The sequence below is a fragment of the Monodelphis domestica genome, chromosome 8, assembly GCF_027887165.1.
Source record: "Monodelphis domestica isolate mMonDom1 chromosome 8, mMonDom1.pri, whole genome shotgun sequence".
Taxonomy (NCBI): domain Eukaryota; kingdom Metazoa; phylum Chordata; class Mammalia; order Didelphimorphia; family Didelphidae; genus Monodelphis; species Monodelphis domestica.
The window spans coordinates 171,766,374-171,784,625 of NC_077234.1; the positions used below are offsets into that span (position 1 = coordinate 171,766,374).

The 18,252-nt window shown below is 34.8% G+C and overlaps 1 pseudogene; it reads right to left on the reverse strand.

The window, feature by feature from the left end:
- The window catches only part of LOC100025168 (ezrin-like), a 176,541-nt pseudogene that overhangs the window by 140,501 nt on the left and 17,788 nt on the right, over positions 1 to 18,252 (reverse strand).

Here is an 18,252-nt window from a genome sequence, read left to right on the forward strand (position 1 = left end):
CAATTCATTAAGAATTACTGTTCAGTGGTAAAAGATGACTTTAAAACTAGCTGCTTGAGCTATGGACCTTGAAGAACAGAGGAGAGTAGCAGTCTACATTTATAAGGGCCATACAGAAAGATATGAGGAAAATAGTAAACCAGTGGAAGTCTTATAGAAAGGAATTAAAATATTAAAAAGAAAACTGAACAATCAGGGAGAGACCATAGCCCCTTTGCAGGAATCCACAGGTAAATCAATAATATGTCTTTACTGTGGAAAGAGGCAATAACATGATGGTCTGTAAGAACTGGTTTCAGGAAAAAAGAAATAATAACAACTTTATATGTAATAACTATAACAATGACCATAGAAATCACAACTTTAGAACTGAGAAATAACTATAATGACTATAGGAATCAAAATTTTAGAAATCAAAATTATAGAAATAGAAATTAGGAAAATGTTATCTCAAACCAACTAACTCCACAATAGTAGAATGTAAGTGGAGCTCATCCAAAAAATACTCAGGATGCTAATAACACTCCATGTGGGTCGGAAGGTGGTGCCCATTAGACTCTATTGTTTTTGTTGGTATTAACCCTTTTCAATTTTTTCTCCCCTCCAAATAGTAGGAAAGAAGAAGAAATGGATTTTAATGAAATACCTCGGTAACAATCTTCTTTTGATAATGAATAATTTACTACATTGATTGCATTTAACTGTTGACTATGATAAGACTTCCCTATTGATGGATCTGTACTATTTTATTGCACTTTATTTGTGCAATACTGTATTTTATTTTATTTTTTTCTTCTTTTTCCTTCTCTCATTTTTTTCATTTGAAGCACATGTAATTTTATTGAAAAGTTTTTCTTTTAACTATTTTTGATTTTTGCAATATGCTAAGATATCTATTTGTTTAGAATAAAAATGCATGCCTAAAATATTTAGACTATGGAAACCTGCCTTTTATTGAAAAATATTATGGGACTATGATTTATGATTATATCTTATTCTAGGAAATGGAATTTAAAAAGAGATCAGCGACTAGATCTACATAGTGCCATAGAAGTATAGATTTATCCTGAAAAAATGCCCAAAGGGCTCACAAGTCAATAGAAAACTAATCCAGGTGGGACTGATGAACTTCTATGCCAATATGAAAGGACTTGAACCTAGTTTGAGAGTTGAGGTTGCAATGCTTGATATATGTTAAGATGCAGGACTCCTTGAACTACACTCCTTATAAAATATTTCCTATGAAAGTACCTAGCAATTGACTAGTCTGGCTCCCCTATCCCTGAGAAATGATGAAATAATCAGATCAGGGAATGATACTTCCCTTTTTACATAAAAATCTAGTCCCTTATTCTCTCTTATAGTATGGCAACTTCCTATAATCTTGGCTGCAAATGGGTAACTGAAATATTACTATATTCTGTCCTACAGACTTGTGGGATAAAAATTACTTTAATTGGACCATAAATCAAGGGCCTGTTATGAATTTATTCTTTTTTAATTCAGAAATTTTATATACAGGAGGTGGTAGAATCAAGATGGTGGTGTAGAGGCAGCAAAAGTTCAGACCTCTGAAAACCCTTCCTACTGATTATAAACTTAATGCTCCCAGGGGATTGAAAATCAAACCTAACAACAAGACAGAGCCAAGGAACCATATAGCTGAACTCAACTTAAAAGGTAAACCCCCAAAAACCAGAATTTGAGAATACTCATATTTAATGTTAATGAAGAAGATCCTGGGATGCCTCCCCAATCTAGAGCACCAAGCCTCCAGTGGCAGCTGGAACCTATGGGCAGTTGAGGGTGCTGGTCTGGAGGGAGTACCTTGCAGGAAAAGCTATGCCAGGCTCAGAGTGTCAAAGACATGTGGTAGAAAAGCAGTTAGAGAAGAAGCTCAGAGCTCAGAATGGGCAGCCTAGTTGCAGCAGCACAGACACTCTGATTGCACTCCCCTCCAGAGGTTTTAGCATCAGGGCACATCCAGCTCAATGCAACTGAACTTAATCCCATCAAAGCCTTAAAAGGGCAGGGAAGCTCAAGCTCCAACACCCCTTCCCCACAGACTGCACTAAGAGATTTGCTGATAAAGCTCCAAGGCTGAAGGCTGAGAGAAAAGCCCATATACCACAAAAAAAAAAAGAGAGGAGCAAAAGTGCAGGCCACTGCAGGGAGTAAAGAAGGGGTAAATATGAGCAAACAACAGAAAAAGAAAAAAAGAAATTATAATTAACAGCTTCTAAACAGACAATGAAAAAGAGCAAATGGAAAAGAGAAGGATGAGGGAACACCAAGGGAAAAAAAAACAGAAAACCCAGTGAATTGGATACAGGCTTTGGAAAAAAAAAACTCAAAATACAATTCAAAACAAAATTAAGAGACAGGCTGAAGACAATTGGGAAAATAACTTAAAAAGCAAGATAAGTCATCTGGAAACAGAAAACAGTGTCTTGAAAGCCAAAATTAATCAACTTAAAAATAAGGCAAAGAAAATGAAGGATGAGGCAGAGAAGATGAAAGATGACCTCCGAAGAAAATCAGACAAGAAGGAGAAGGATGACCAAAAATCCAGGGTAGAAATCCAGTCTTTAAAATCCAGAATACAACTAGAAGCAAACAACTTCACAAAGCTACAAACCCATATAATACAAACACCATAAGCCAAAATCAAAAGAATGAAAAAAATTAAGGAAAATATGAAGCACCTCATTCACAAAACAGAAGATTTAGAAAATCATTCCAGGAGAGACAACTTTAAAACCCTTGGTCTACCAGAAGACCATGACAAAAGAAAAAGCCTGGACATCATAGTACAGGAAATCATCCAAGAAAACTGGGAAAAGTGTAGATTGAAAGAATCCACAGATTACCTCCTGTACTTAATCCCCAACTGACAACATCCAGGAATGTTATAGCCAAATTCAAGAATTATCAGACCAAGCTAAATATATTATAAGCTGCTAAGAAGTCATTCAGATACCATGGAAACACACGTGAGGATAAGAGAGAATGGCTGAATCTACACTGAAGAAGCAAAAGACATGAAATATGATATTCTGGAAAGCAAGGGAACTAGGTCTTCTATCAAGAATCAATTACCCAGCAAAACTGATTATATTCTTAAAGGGAAAAGTATGGACATTTAACAAAATAAAAAAATTTCAAGCATTTGTACAGAGAAGACCAGACCTGAAAATAAAATTTGATGCCTAAGCACAGAACTCAAGAGAATCATTAAAAGATAATTTAAAAAGCAGGGAAGAAAGAAAAACAATCCCCCCCAAAAAAACAAAGAATTTTTTAAGAGAAAAAATAAGTTAAAATGATATGTATTCCTATAATAAAAGAGGTTATTTGTAACTCTTAAAAATGTTATTATCATGTAGGCAGCTAGAAGAATTACACTTAGAGGGAACAGTGACAAACTGTATAGGATGAAATGCCAAGTCATAAATATTTATATAGATATATGTATGCATAAATACATATATATGTGTAAATACATGCATATGTATTTATGTATATATACAAATGTATATATGTATATATATACAAAGAGAGCTAAAAAGAGGATAAACTAAAAGAAATGTGAAAAGAAACAAAATGGGGTAAATTTATATGTCACAAAGAAGCTCATGTTAGGAGGGGGAAGAACGTCAATAGAATGGAAAGATAAAGAGGTTGGAGATAGGAGATACTCAACTCTTACATGCACTGAAATTGATTCAAAGAGGGAAGAATAATCAAGTACATTGGGGCAGAGAAATGATTTCAGCCCCATAGAGAAGTAGAAGGATTACAAATACCTTGGAGTGGAGGGAAGCAATAAAAGGGAGAGAGAAAGTGGGGTGGTAGTAAAAAAGATTGTGAAGAAAATAAGAGGGGAATAAGAAGGGAGGGGGGTAGAAAGGGAAATAAAATATAGGTGGGAATTAGGGGACTGTTTAAAAACAAAAAACTGGTAAAGATGGAAATAGTGAAAGAAGAAAAGGCAGGACTAGAGGTAGAAATCAAAATGCTGGGAAATACACAGGTGGTAATTATAACTCTGAATGTGAATGGAATGGACTCACCCATAAAACTCAAGAGAATAGCAGAGTGGATTAGAATCCAAAACCCTACCATATGCTGTCTACAAGAAACACACATGAGGGAGGTAGACAGGCATAGGGTAAAAGTAAGAGGATGGAGCCAAATTTATTGGGCATCAACTGATAAAAAGAAGGCAGGAGTCACAATCATGATATCTGACAAAGCCAAAGTAAAAATAGATCTATTTAAAAGAGATAGGGAAGGTAATTATATCCTGATAAAAGGCAGTATAGACACTGAAGAAATATCAATACTCAACATGTATGCACTAATGGCATAGCATCTGAATTTCTAAAGGAGAAACTAGTGGAGTTCAAGGAAGTAATAGATAGAAAAACTATACTAGTGGGGGACCTGAACCTTCCTCTATCAGAACTAGATTAATCCAACCAAAAAATAAATAAGAAAGAGTTAAGAGAAGTGAATGAAAACTTGGAGTTAGTAGATATGTGAAGAAAAATTAAATAGGGACAATAAGGAATATACCACATTTCTGCAGCACATGGTACATTCATAAAGATTGAGCATGTACTAAAGCAAAAAAGAAATTTGCAAGTGCAAAAGAAAAGAAATAATGAATGCAATCTTCTCAGATCACAATGCAATGAAAATAATAATTAGTAAAGTTATATGGAGAGGGAAATAAAAAATTAGTTGGAAATGAATCAGTAGCATTCTCCAGAATAGGTTATAGAATAAATCATAGAAACAATTAATAATTTCATTGAAGAATATTACAATGATAAGACATCCTTTCAAAATCTATGGTATACAGCCAAAGTGTTACTCAAGGGAAAATTTATATCCTTGAATTCATATGTTAGCGAATTAAAGAGGCATAGGTCAATGAATTTGGCATGCAAATTAAAAAAGTAAAAAGTGGAAAAAATAAAAAATCTCAGATGAAGATAAAGTTAGAGATCTTAAAAATCAAAGGAGAAATTAATAAAATTGAAAGTCGAGGAACTATTGATTTAATAAATAAGACTAGAAGCTGGTACTTGGAAAAAACAAATTAAATAAACAAAGGACTTGTTAATCTAATTATAAAAAGAAAAGAAGAAAACCAAATTGACAGTATCCAAGATGAAAATGGAGAAGTCACCTCTAATAAAGAAGAAATTAAGACAAACATTAAAAACTATTATGTCCAATTATATGGCAATAAATATGGCAATTTAGGTGATATGGATCAATATTTACAAAAATATAAGTTGCCTAGAGTAACAGAGGAAGAAATAGACTACCTAAACAACCCTATATCAGAAAAAGAAATTGAACAAGCCATCAAAGAACTCCCTAAGAAAAAATCCACAGGTTCATATGGATTCACAAATGAATTTTATCAAATATGCAAAGAACAACTAATCCCTATATTATACAAAGTATTTGATATAATAAGCAGAGGGAATTTTATCAAATTCCTTTTATGACACAAATATTGTACTGATTCCAAAGTCATGTAGGTCAAAAACAGAGAAAGAAAACTATATGACAATCTCCTTAATGAATATAGATGCAAAAAATCTTAAATAATATGCTAGCAAAAAGACTCCAGCAAGTGATCATGAAGTTATTCACTATGATCAGGTAGGTTTCATACCAGGAATGCAAGCATGGTTCAGTATTAGGAAAACCATCCTCATAATTGACCGTATTAACAAGCAAACTGACAAAATCACATGATTATCTCAATAATGCAGAAAAAGCCTTTGGCAAAATACAAAGCACATTCTTATTGAAAACATTGGAAACTATAGGAATAGAAGGACCTTTCCTAAAATAATGAACAGTATATATCTAATACCATAAGCAAGCATCATCGTCAATGGAGATAAACTAGAAGCCTTTCCAATTAAATCAAGAGTGAAACAAGGATGCCCATTATCACCTCTATTATTTCACATTGTACTAGAAACTCTAGCTATAGCAATTAGAGAAGAAAAAGAAATTGAAGGTTTTAAAATAGGCAATGAGGAGACCAAGTTATCATTCTTTGCAGATGATATGGTGGTCTATTGAAAGAATCATAGAGAATCAATCAAAAAGCAATGGAAACTAATGAATGCTGAAGGGGATGTGGCAAAGTCGAGACTTTAATGTATTGCTGGTGTAGTTGTGAATTAATCCAACCATTCTGGAGGGTAATTTGGAACTATGCCAAGGGTGCTGAAAGACTTCCTGCCCTTTGATCCAGGCATAGCACTCCTGGGTTTGTACCCCAAAGAGATAATAAGGAAAAAGACTTGTACAAGAATATTAATAGCTGCGCTCTTTGTTGTGGCCAAAAATTGGAACAATTTGTGGTATATGTTGGTTATGGAATTCTATTGTGTTCAAAGGAAAAATAAAGTGGAGGAATTCCATGTGAATGGGAAAAACCACCAGGAATTGATGCAGAGTGAAAAGCCCAGAATCAGTAGAACATTGTACACAGAGACTGATACACTGTGGTACAATCAAATGTAATGTACTTCTCCATTAGTGGTAAGGCAGTGAACCTGAACAACTTGGAGGGATCTATGAGAAAAATGACTATCCATATTCAGAGGGAAAACTATGGGAGTAGAAATACAGAAAGAAAACTGCTTGAATACATGAATGAGGGCATATGGTTGGGGATGTAGACTCTAAATGAACATCCTAATGTAAACACCAACAACATGGAAATACTGTTGGTCAAGCACACATGTAATACTCAGTGAAATTGTGCATCAGCTATGGTAAAGATGGGTGTAGGGGAGAGAGGGAAATAATATGATTCTTGTAACCAAGCAATAATGTTATAAATTGACTAAATAAATCAATTTAAATTTAAAAAAAATTAAAAAGAAATTTTATACATGTAGTTTTTGATATTTTGATTCTGATTTTGACTTTTTTATTTCTATAAAATTTTTTCCTCTATATTTCTTTTATGCATTTTTTTATTTTAAAATAATTGACTCATATACCCATAATTCAACTACTTTGAATTGAAGTGGGTATTGGTGAACACCCTCTTCAGGGGGGATTGGATTGTATTTTTATAAAAAAATCCAAGATTTAAAATTTTCTTTAAGAAGAATTATAGGAAAATAGGTTTGCTAACTCCTTGAATTCAGAGAATGAACTCTTTGAAGAAAGATGGTTGCAGAAACCTACACTGCATCAATAAGATCCAGATTGAACTTTTTGGTATAATCACTTGAACAAAAGGGGATTGAATATTTATTATAAATTTACACTTTTATGCCCAATTTGGCTTTTTGTCAATGCATCTAGAAAAGAATTGTTTTTGCTTTCTCTCTTTTCTCTTTCCCTCTTATCTCTAACTTATATCTAACTATTGTAATTTCCACTTAGAAAGTGAAATATTATATAAATCTATAGTTAGAATTTTATAGGGGTACAAGATAATTATGTTAAATAATTGTTCTCCCAATTATCATCAGGGGGCATTGTGAAGACTGGATTTGGCACTCCCCTGATTGTAACAATGAAGGTACTTAGCTCTTCCTTTATTGTGAAGATTAAATTGTAATCCACTGTCTATTTTTAGATTTTAATCCCCAATGTGTAAAGCACAGTACTTAAAGTTCTACCCATTTTGGATTTTAACCACAAAAAGGTGTGAAAACCCATTTCATACATTGATTGGGAGGTATGTGACCCATATGTGAAAGAGTGGGAAGTACTGGAGTGGAGAATCAGCTGTGATTCGTAGATGTAAAATTTGGGGGAAGTGACACAAGAGAAAAAGGTCTTTAAAAGTGGAAACAGAAATATTTGAAGTCGGAGTGAAGAGGGACACTTGTCTGTGGAACTCGACCCTGGAGAAGCTTGTGCTTTCCTTTTATTTGGTCACTGTGGTGAGTATAAGGGCTAACTTCCTTGCCCTTTCTAGAGGTTTGAGCCTCTGTGAAAGGCCCATCTTCTTGAGACTCCTTTCCCCTGGTTGGGGCCTTAGAATTGCCACTGAGGTCAGAGGAAACCAGAGGCCCCCCCCCATCTTTCTCCTCCTCTTTTCCTTAATATCTTCTCTCTATTGTAAAATAAACTACCATAAATTCCATTTTACTTTAGTAATTCATTTTGGGATTTAGAAATTAAATACCTGGTGACCAACTAAATATTCTGTCCAACCATAAAATTAACAATCATCAGAATGTCAAATATATTAATTCCGATCAATGGTTGCAAAATTGTACAAGTTCTTCAGTCTTTTAAAATAAAAAAAAAATCTTTAAAGGGAAAGTGGAATTGGCCCAATACTGCTCTAAGATTCAAATGATATAATGAATTTAAAGACCTCTGAAAATATTGATGTGCTATAGAAATATTACCTGATAATGATGATGATCATTTCAATAGATTCTCTTTTATGTATATTCTATTAGTGAAAAACAATTCATGACAATGTTTCTAGGCATTTTACTTTTGAAGATCTTTTTCATAATGTATCCCCTCTTCCACTAGTAATCAGCTCAACAAAATCTTAATATAATGTTTCTCAACTAAGGATTAGTTTCACTTAGTTGTTTATTCCCAGAAACATGCTAACAAGATGGTATCATCAAACTCATTATAAAGATCTCATTGTAAAGAGTTTCTGGATCAAGTCTTGTGAATTTTAATAAGATCGAATCATGCTGAACTCAAGATAAGAAATGCCTCAGTAAATAATTTGGCAGCACCTAAGTAAACATATTTATAAATGCATTTCCCTATCTTTCCATGTTATTGATTTCTTTGACTCCGCCTGCCTCTAACCTTTGAGAAATATACACAATAACAAGCAGAACAGGAGACCATTTGATGAATACAAATGATCTGGAAAGTTTTAAGATTTCAGAACTCTTTTGCACCTGTTGGAAATTGAACAAAGCTCCTTTTCCCCAACTCTGTCTTGTTTATCTCGACTGCCTGCTGAGAAGCTGTTTCCTACTCTTCAGGCCTTGTTGTCTTGCCAACCGTGGAAGCTGACATTTTCCCTCTTGTTTGCTCGAGCTTTTAAGAAAGGTTCTTGAAGGGGCACCTGAGGGAGAGATTGCTTGGAAGGTCTGTTGCAGAAAAAGAAGAAAAAAAAAGCCATAGCCAGGCTTCCTTTGGGAATACTGGAAACAGCTGTTGCCATGTTGATTTAGGAATTTTTTGTTAAATGAAGTGTTACTCATGATTCAAAACAAGAGTGGGATCTGAGAGCAAACTAGAGATAGAAACAGTTATTTTCCTTTCATTCTATCAATTTCTTAAAATAAAATATTAAAGTATATTAGCACATAAAAGGCACAGAACATCTGAATTTTGAGGCAATATGAAAAATGCTGGAAACATCTTTGGGTTTAGGGTTTAACATAAAATATTTTATATTTATGTAATTTATCCCTCTTGTAAAACAGATAGGTACTGAAAAGTCTCTGTGTAAATTAATTTTCTTATAGATTAAATCCCATTTTTAAAGCAAATGGAAATTTATATTTAAAAGAATCTCCTTGTGAAGTCTTTTCTAAGGTAAATTGAAACACAAATATATAGGTGAATACATATATTTCTAACTTATCTATTTGGAAAGGTCAAATACTTAAACATACCTATTTTAGAAGTGGAGGAACACATTACATTCTCAAGTATATTAAAAATGAACATTTCATTGATTTTTTTTTCTTTTCCTGCAATATGTTAAAAGAGAAACCGGTCATTTTGGTGATATCATTTGAAGAGGATGAAAAAGTCTATTTTGTCAGTGTTTCAAAGTACCAAACGGAAGAGGCATGGCAAAATATAAAGAGTATTAAATATAGAGTGATAGAATATAGGTTGAAATTCCAGATTTTATCTCCTTGATCTTGATGTTTGTTTTACAAACTTTCTTTTGGATATCTCATCTTGAAGGAGACAGCTACCAGACTCAGAGGATAGAATATTGCACTAGACCTGGAAGGCCTGAGAAAAATTCAAACCTCAAACATTTACTATCCCTTTGACACTGTATAAGACACCTAATCACTGTCTATCTCATTCTTCTAAATGACAAAAGATAAGTAATATATGCCACCTAAAGGGCTATCATAAGGATCAATTTATATACTATTTAAAATGATTGTTCTAAATACTAAATCATTATTTAAACACTAATGATAGTGTATTCTTTCAAACTAAACAGGGTAACCAATAGAACTTATTATATTTCCCACAAAATCATCTACTTTTATCAATTTTCTTATTACATTTAAAGGCAATGTAATCTTCTAGACACCCAGGCTAGCATTTGCAGTTTCATCTTTACTTCTCATTATCACTGCCTCCACATATCTAATCTTTTGTCAAGTCTTTTCTCAACACTAATACAGACCCCTTTATCTCTTCTCATATATACACTATTGTTATAAAGGCTTGCATCCTATCTTGCCTGGACTTTTACCATAGCCTTCTAATTGTGTCTTTCTGTCTCACTTTTATATTTTCCGAACAATCTTCACTGGGCTGATGGTGATTTTCATATGCTCTCTAGTATTTGTTATTTTTTTCTTTAGTAGTTTTAGTCTATCTAATGGGTTTGAGAAGTTATCTCAGAATTGTTTTGTTTGTATTTCTCTAGTCAAAAGTGAATTAGAGCATTTTTTTCATATATTTATGTAAGGCTTTTATTTTTTAATCCAAAAATGATCTGTTCACATATTTTGCTCATTTATCAATTAGAAAATGGCTCTTATTCTTATTAATTTCACAAAGTTCTGTCTCTATATTTAGATGTGAACCTTCTCTCTGAGAACATATTCCTCCACCTTCTCCCAATTTTCTGTCTTCTTTCTGTTTTTGGAAACATTGTTTATTTGTACAAAAACTTTTCAGTTTAATGTACCCATCATTAACCATTATATTATTTGGTTTTTTTCCATTTGAATAAGTTTATTTGTTCAATTTAGAACATTATTCCTTGGTTACAATAATCACATTATTTCCCTCCCTTCCCTCCACCCACTCTTACTCACCAACATGCAGTTTTATTGGGTATTATTGTGTCCTTGATCAGAACCCATTTCAATGTTTTTGTTTACACTAGGATATTCATTTAGAGTCTACATCCCCAACCCTATTCCTTCCACCCATGTATTCAAGCAATTGTTTTTCTTTGGTGTTTTTACATCTGCAGTGTTTCTTCTGGATGTGGATAGTGGTATTTCTCATAGGTTCCTCCAAGTTGTTCTGGGTCATTGCATTGCCACTAATGGAGAAGTCCATTACTTCAATTTTACCACAGTGTATCAGTCTCTGCATATAATGTTTTCCTAGCTCTGCTCCTCTCACTGTGCATCAATTCCTAGAGGTTGTTCCAGTCTCCATGGAATTCCTCCACTTTATTATTCCTTTGAGCACAATAGTATTCCATCACCAGCATATATCACAAATTGTTCAGCCATTCCCCAATTGAAGGGCATCCCCTCCTTTTCCAATTTTTTTGCCACCACAAAGAGCCCAGCTATGAACATTTTTGTACATTTCTTTTTCCTTATTATCTCTTTGGAGTACAAACCCAGCAGTGCTATGGCTGGATCAAAGGGCAGACAGTCTTTTAGCATCCTTTGGGCATACAACCAAATTGCCTTCCAGAATGGTTAGATCAATTCACAACTCCAACAGCAATGAATTAATGTCCCAACTTTGTCACATCCCCTCCAGCATTCATTACATTCCTTTGCTGTTATGTTAGCCAACCTGCTAGGTGTGAGGTGATACCTCAGAGTTATTTTGATTTGCATTTCTCTGATTATAAGAGATTTAGAACAATTTTCGGTGTGTTTATTAATAGTCTTGATTTCTTTAACTGAAAATTGCATATTCCTGTCCCTTGCCCATTTTTCAATTGGATAATGGCTTGATTTTTCTACAGCTGGTTTAGCTCTTTATAAATTTGAGTAATTAGACCTTTGTCAGAGGTTTTTGTAATGAAGATTAGTTCCCAATTTGTTGCTTCCATTCTAATTTTGGATGCATTAGTTTTGTTTGTACAAAAACTTTTTAATTTGATGTAGTCAAAATTATTTATTTTACATTTTATGACTCTTTCTATATCTTGCTTGGTTTTATAGTCTTTCCATTCCCAAAGATCTGACATTCTGTGGTCTATTCTGTGGTCTCCTAATTTTCTTATAGTTTCCTTCTTTATATTCAGGTCATTCACCCATTCTGAGTTTATCTTGGTGTAGGGTGTGAGATATTGGTCCAAACCTAATCTCTCCCATACTGTCTTCCAATTTTCCCAGCAGTTTTTATCAAAAAGTGGATATGGTCCTAAAAACTGGAATCTTTGGACTTATAGACTGTCTTGCTGAGACCATTTACCCCAAGTCTATTCCATTGATACTCTTTTCTGTCTCTGAGCTAGTACCAAATTGTTTTGATAACCAATGCTTTATAATATAGTTTGAGATCTGGGACTACAAGTCCTCCTTCCTTTGCATTATTTTTTCTTTATTTCCCCGCATACCCTTGATCTTTTGTTCTTCCAAATGAACTTTGCTATGTTTTTTTTCTAATTAATTGAAAAACTTTTTTGGCTATTCAATGGGTATGGCAATAAATAAGTAGATTAATTTGGGTAGGATTATCATTTTTATTATGTTAGCTCGTCCCACCCATGAGCAATCAATGTTTTTCCAATTGTTTAGATCTAGTTTTAATTGTGTGGAGAGTGTTTTGTAGTTGTGTTCTTATAGTTCCTGGGTTTGTCACAGCAGATAGATTCCTAAGTATTTTATTTTGTCTAGAGTGATTTTAAATGGAATTTCTCTTTCTAATTCTTGCTGCTGAAATGGGTTGGAGATATATAGAAATACTCATGACTTATGAGGGTTTATATTCTATCCTGCAACTCTGCTAAATTTGTGGAATGTTTCAACTAGCTTTTTGGTTGATTCTCAGTAAACCATCACATCATCCTCAAAGAGTGATAGCTTGGTCTCTTCATTGCCAATTCTAATACCTTCAATTTCTTTTCCTTCTCTAATTGCTACAGAGAGTGTTTCTAGTGCAATGTTAAATAGTAGTGGTGATAATGGTCATCCTTGTTTCACTCCTCATCTTATTGGCAAGGCTTCTAATTTGTCCCCATTGCAGATGATGTTTGCTGATGGTTTTAGATATATACAGTTTATTATTTTTAGGAAAGTCCTTCTATTCCTATACCTTCTAGTGTTTTCAGAAGAAATGAATGTTTTATTTTATCAATGGCTTTTTCTGAATCTATTGAGATAATCATGTGATTTTTGTCAGTTTGCTTGTTAATGTGGTCAATTATGTGGATGGTTTTCCTGATATTGAACCATCCTTGCATTGCTGGTATGAATCCAACCTGGTCATAGTGAATAATCCTCATGCTCATTTGCTGGAGTCTTTTTGCTAGCATCCTATTTAAGATTTTTGCATCTATATTAATTAAGGAGATTATTCTATAGTATTCTTTCTCTGTTTTTGACCTGCCTGCCTTTGGGATCAGTACCATGTTTGTGTTGTAAAATGAATTTGGTAGAACTCCTTCTTTGCTTATTCTGTCAAATAGTTTGTATAATATAGGGAATAGTTGTTCTTTGAATGTTTGATAGAATTCATTTGTAAATCCATCTGGACCTGGGGATTTTTTCAGGGAGTTCTTTGATGGCTTGTTCAATTTATTTTTCTGATACAGGTTTTTTTTAGGTAATTTATTTCTTCCTCTGTTAGTCTAGACTATTTGTATTTTTGTTAGTGTTCATCCATATCACCTAGATTGCCATATTTTTTGTTGTATAATTGGGCTTAATCGTTTTTAATGGTTGCCTTAATTTCTCTTCATTAGAGGTGAGGCCTCCCTTTTCATTTTGGATATTGTCAATTGCATTTTTTTCTTTCCTTTTTTTAATTAGACTGACCAGTACTTTGTCAATTTTATTTTTTTTCAAAGTACCAGCTTCTAGTCTTATTTATTAAAACAATAGTTCTTTGTTAAATTTTATTAATTTCTCCTTTGATTTTTTTTTATCTCTAGTTTAGTCTTCATCTGAGGATTTTTAATTCATTTGCTTTCTAGTTTCTTAATTGCATGCCCAATTCACTGACCTCTGCCCTTCTTAATTTGTTAATATATGAACTCAAGGATATACATTTCCCCATGAGTACTGCTTTTCTGTATCCCATACATTTTGAAAGGATGTCTCATCATTGCCATTTTCTTCAATTAAGTTATTAATTGTTTCTAAGATTTGTTCTTTAATGAATCGGTTTTGAAGAATCATATTGTTTAATTTCCAATTAATTTTTGATTCACCTCTCCATGTACCTTATTTTTCTCCACATGTTTACTATCTCTAATGTTTGTAAAATTTCATTCATTTCTCTTACCTCTTTCTTACTTTTTTTTTGTTTTGATCTAGTTCTGATATAGGAAGGTTCAGGTCTCCACTAGTATAGTTTTTCTTTCTTTTTTATCCTTGAACTCCACTAGTTCCTCCTTTAGAAATTTGAATGCTATGCCATTTGGCACATACAAGCTGAGTATACATATTTCCTCATTGTCTGCCTTTTATCAGGATGTAATTACCTTCCCAATCTCTTTTAACTAGATTTATTTTTACTTTGGCTTTGTGAGATATCATGCCTTCTTTTTATCACTTGATGTCCAATAGATTTGGCTACATTCTCTTACTTTCATCCTATGGGTATCAACCTTCCTCATGTGTGTTTCTTGTAGACAGCATATGATAGGGTTTTGGTTTCTAATCCACTCTCCTATTCACTTGTGTTTTATGGGTGAGTTCATTCCATTCACATCCAGAGTTATGATTACTAGCTGTGTATTTCCCAGCCTTTTGATTTCTACTCCTGATCCTGTCTTTTCTTCTTTAACTATTTCCTTCTACACCAATGCTTGTTTTTAATCAGTCCCCATAGTTCTCACCCTTATTTTACTTCCCTTTCTACCCCCTCCCTTTTTATTCCTCCCTTATTTTCCCTGTAGTCTTTCTAAAATTACCAGCTACCCTCTCCCTCCCTTGTACTACTTCCCTCCCCACCAGTCCATTTATTACCCTTCTACTCCCACATAGGGCACAAATCTGTTCTCTGCCCCAATGTATTGGATTGTTCTTCCCTCTTTAGGTCAATTTCAAAGCACATAAGAATTGAGTATTTCCTATCTATTTCCTAACATGATGAAGGTTGATACCCACAGGGTGAAAGTATTCCTCTTTACACTTCCAGTGTATTGATGCTCTCCACCCTCCTGCCATGATCTTCTTTGTGACAAATGATTTTACCCCCATTTGTTTTTTTCCCATTTCTTTTAGTATTAACCTCTCATTTTTAGCTCTAGATGTGTGTATATATATATATATATACATGTTTATGTATTTATTCATGCATATATCTATATACATATTTATGTCTTGTCCTTTCATTATATACACTTTGTCACTGTTCCCTCCTAGTGTAATTCTTCTAGCTGCCCAGGTGACAACAACAGTTTTTAAGCATTACCAATGACCTCTTTTCTTATAGGGATACATATCATTTTAACTTATTGAGTCTCTTAAAATTTTGTTTTGTTTTGTTTTGTTTTGTTTTTCTTTTTTCCCTCTTTTTAATTACCTTTTGATAATTCTCTTGAGTTCTTTGCTTGGATGTCAAATTTTCTTTTCGGGTCTGACCTTTTCTTTAAAAATTCTTGGAATCTTCTATTTTGTTGAATGACCATATTTTCTCCTTTAAGAATATAGTCAGTTTTGCTGGATAGTTGATATGCAGTTGTGGAAGTAGTTCCTTTGCTTTCAGGAATATCATATTCCATGCCTTTGGGTCCTTCAGTGTGGATTCAGACAGATCCTGTGTTATCCTCACTGTGGTTCTATGGTATCTGAATGGCTTCTTCTTGGCAGCTTGTAATATCTTTTCTTTGGTCTGATAGTTCTTGATTTTGGCTATACCATTCCTGGGTGTTGTCAGTTGGGGATTAAGTACAGGAGGTGATCTGTGGATTCTTTCAATCTCCACTTTTCCCTCTTGTTCAAGGATTTTGGGGCAGTTTTCTTGAATAATTTCCTATAGCATTGTGTGCAGGCTTTTTCTTTTGTCACGGTCTTCTGGTAGACCAATGATTCTTAAATTGTCACTCCTCGAATGATTTTCTAAATCCTCTGTTTTGAGAATGCGATGCTTCATATTTTCCTCAATTTTTTCATTCTTTTGGTTTTGCTTTATAATGTCCTGCTGCCTTGTGAGATCACTTAATTGTAGTTGTTCTATTCTGGTTCTTAAAAACTGGATTTCATGCCTGGCTTTTGTGATTTTTAAATCTCCTCCATCTTGCTTGGTCTAGCACACAAAATTGTGCACACCCACACTACACAGGCATTTGCTAGTCAATGGCTAATCAGAAATAACTAACTGCACACCTGGGCTGATCTAAGCCAAGCTTGAGCCACCATTGGCACTTGTGAGGTACAGGAAGTGAGGTAGAGAAAAGCCTCTGGAGTTCGCTCACTTCCTGGGGACAGGGCTAGGTGCCAGTTCATTCTAGAATCTTGAGCAGAGAGGAGACTAACCAGCAGCCCCCCTATCCCCTGTCCCTGTCCCATGTCCCACCCCCACAGGCCTGTCCCCTATATGTCCCGCCCCCTGCCACCCCCCCCAGATCCAGTCCTTTCCACCCATGCCTTTTATGTTGCCCCCTCAGCCCTCCCCCACTCATGCTCCCATCCCCAACTCCCTTGCCCCGACACCCAACCATCTGAACCCTTTCCCTTCTCTTACTTGCCCCATTGAAAACTGAGCAAGAAGCCTAGAAACAGGAACACTAGATAATTTGGATAGAAGTTTATTTTCCATTGAGAGAAGGACCCACTTTTAATAAAGATGGGAACTTGGTGTCTGTAAGACACTATACACCTTTTAAACCTAATGATTTAGAAAAATCCAAACAAAATGTACCATCATTTGAGGCAGAACCAATATTAATTATAGAAAAAAATTAGAGAATATATTCAGAACCTTTGACCCCTTAGTTGGATGTGGAATATTTCTTAGATACATTTCTGACAAAGAGAGAGAAAAATAATATCATCTCTCTAGATAATCAGAAAAGAGGTAAAGGAGCACACCACTGGCCAACTCTAGATCCACACTGGAACCCCAGTGTTGCATTTGACCAGAGAAAAGGACATTAAACATAGTAATAGTAGTCTCTTGGTGACCAAGAATGACAATTGTCTTTGTGCATTTTCATCTATGGTGTACCCTTATATGGCTTTGAAGTCCAAAGACTGAGGCGCAAAATTTGTGGCTAATGGGGCATGGAACACCAGTTGTTACAGGAGGTGTGGTTGTGGCCTGGTGTCGGTATTCATGAGCAGCGGCAAGACATCGACGTTGTTCATTTTCAAAAGTGGTGGAGGCATGGTTAATGTGGGTTCGCCAGCTGCTTCTGTCAGAGGCAGTGAGTTCTAATTGCTTTGGTGTAATGCCAGCCCACTTCAAGTTTGACTTTAGCTGATCGTTGTATCTTCTCTTTGGTTGGCCTTGTTTCCTGAGTCCAGCTGACAGTTCACTATAGGATACCTGTCTTGGTATTCACTGTGGGTCCATGTGGATGACATGTCCAGACCATTGTAGCTGGGTTTTGAGGACCATTACTTCAATGCTGGTGGAGTTGGCTCTGTTGAGGACTTCTTGATTGGTGATTTGGTTCTGTCATCAGATCCTCATGATTGACTGGTGTTTCATTTGCTTCCGGTACAGTGTCCATTTCTCACAACCTTACAGGAGCGAGCTGAGGACCACTGCGTTATACACTTTGATCTTTGTCGCAGTGCTTACACCACTGTGTTGGATGACTTTGCAGCCCAGCCGCCCAAGTGCCTGGCTGGCCTTTTGGATCCTGTCATTGATCTCATGGTCTAGGGACCCATCCTTGGTGATGGTGCTGCCCAGGTACTTGAAAGTTTTGACGTTAGAAAGCTGCGTGCTGTAGATTGTAATACACAACTGGTTAGTTAAACATAAACTTTAAACATATACACAGGCAATTCATTAAGAATTGTTGTTCAGTAGTAAAAGACTGCTTTAAAACTAGCTGTCCTGATTGGGACTCTATGGACCTCGAAGAATTGAGGAAAGTAGCAACCTATGTTTATAAGGGTCATGCAAAAA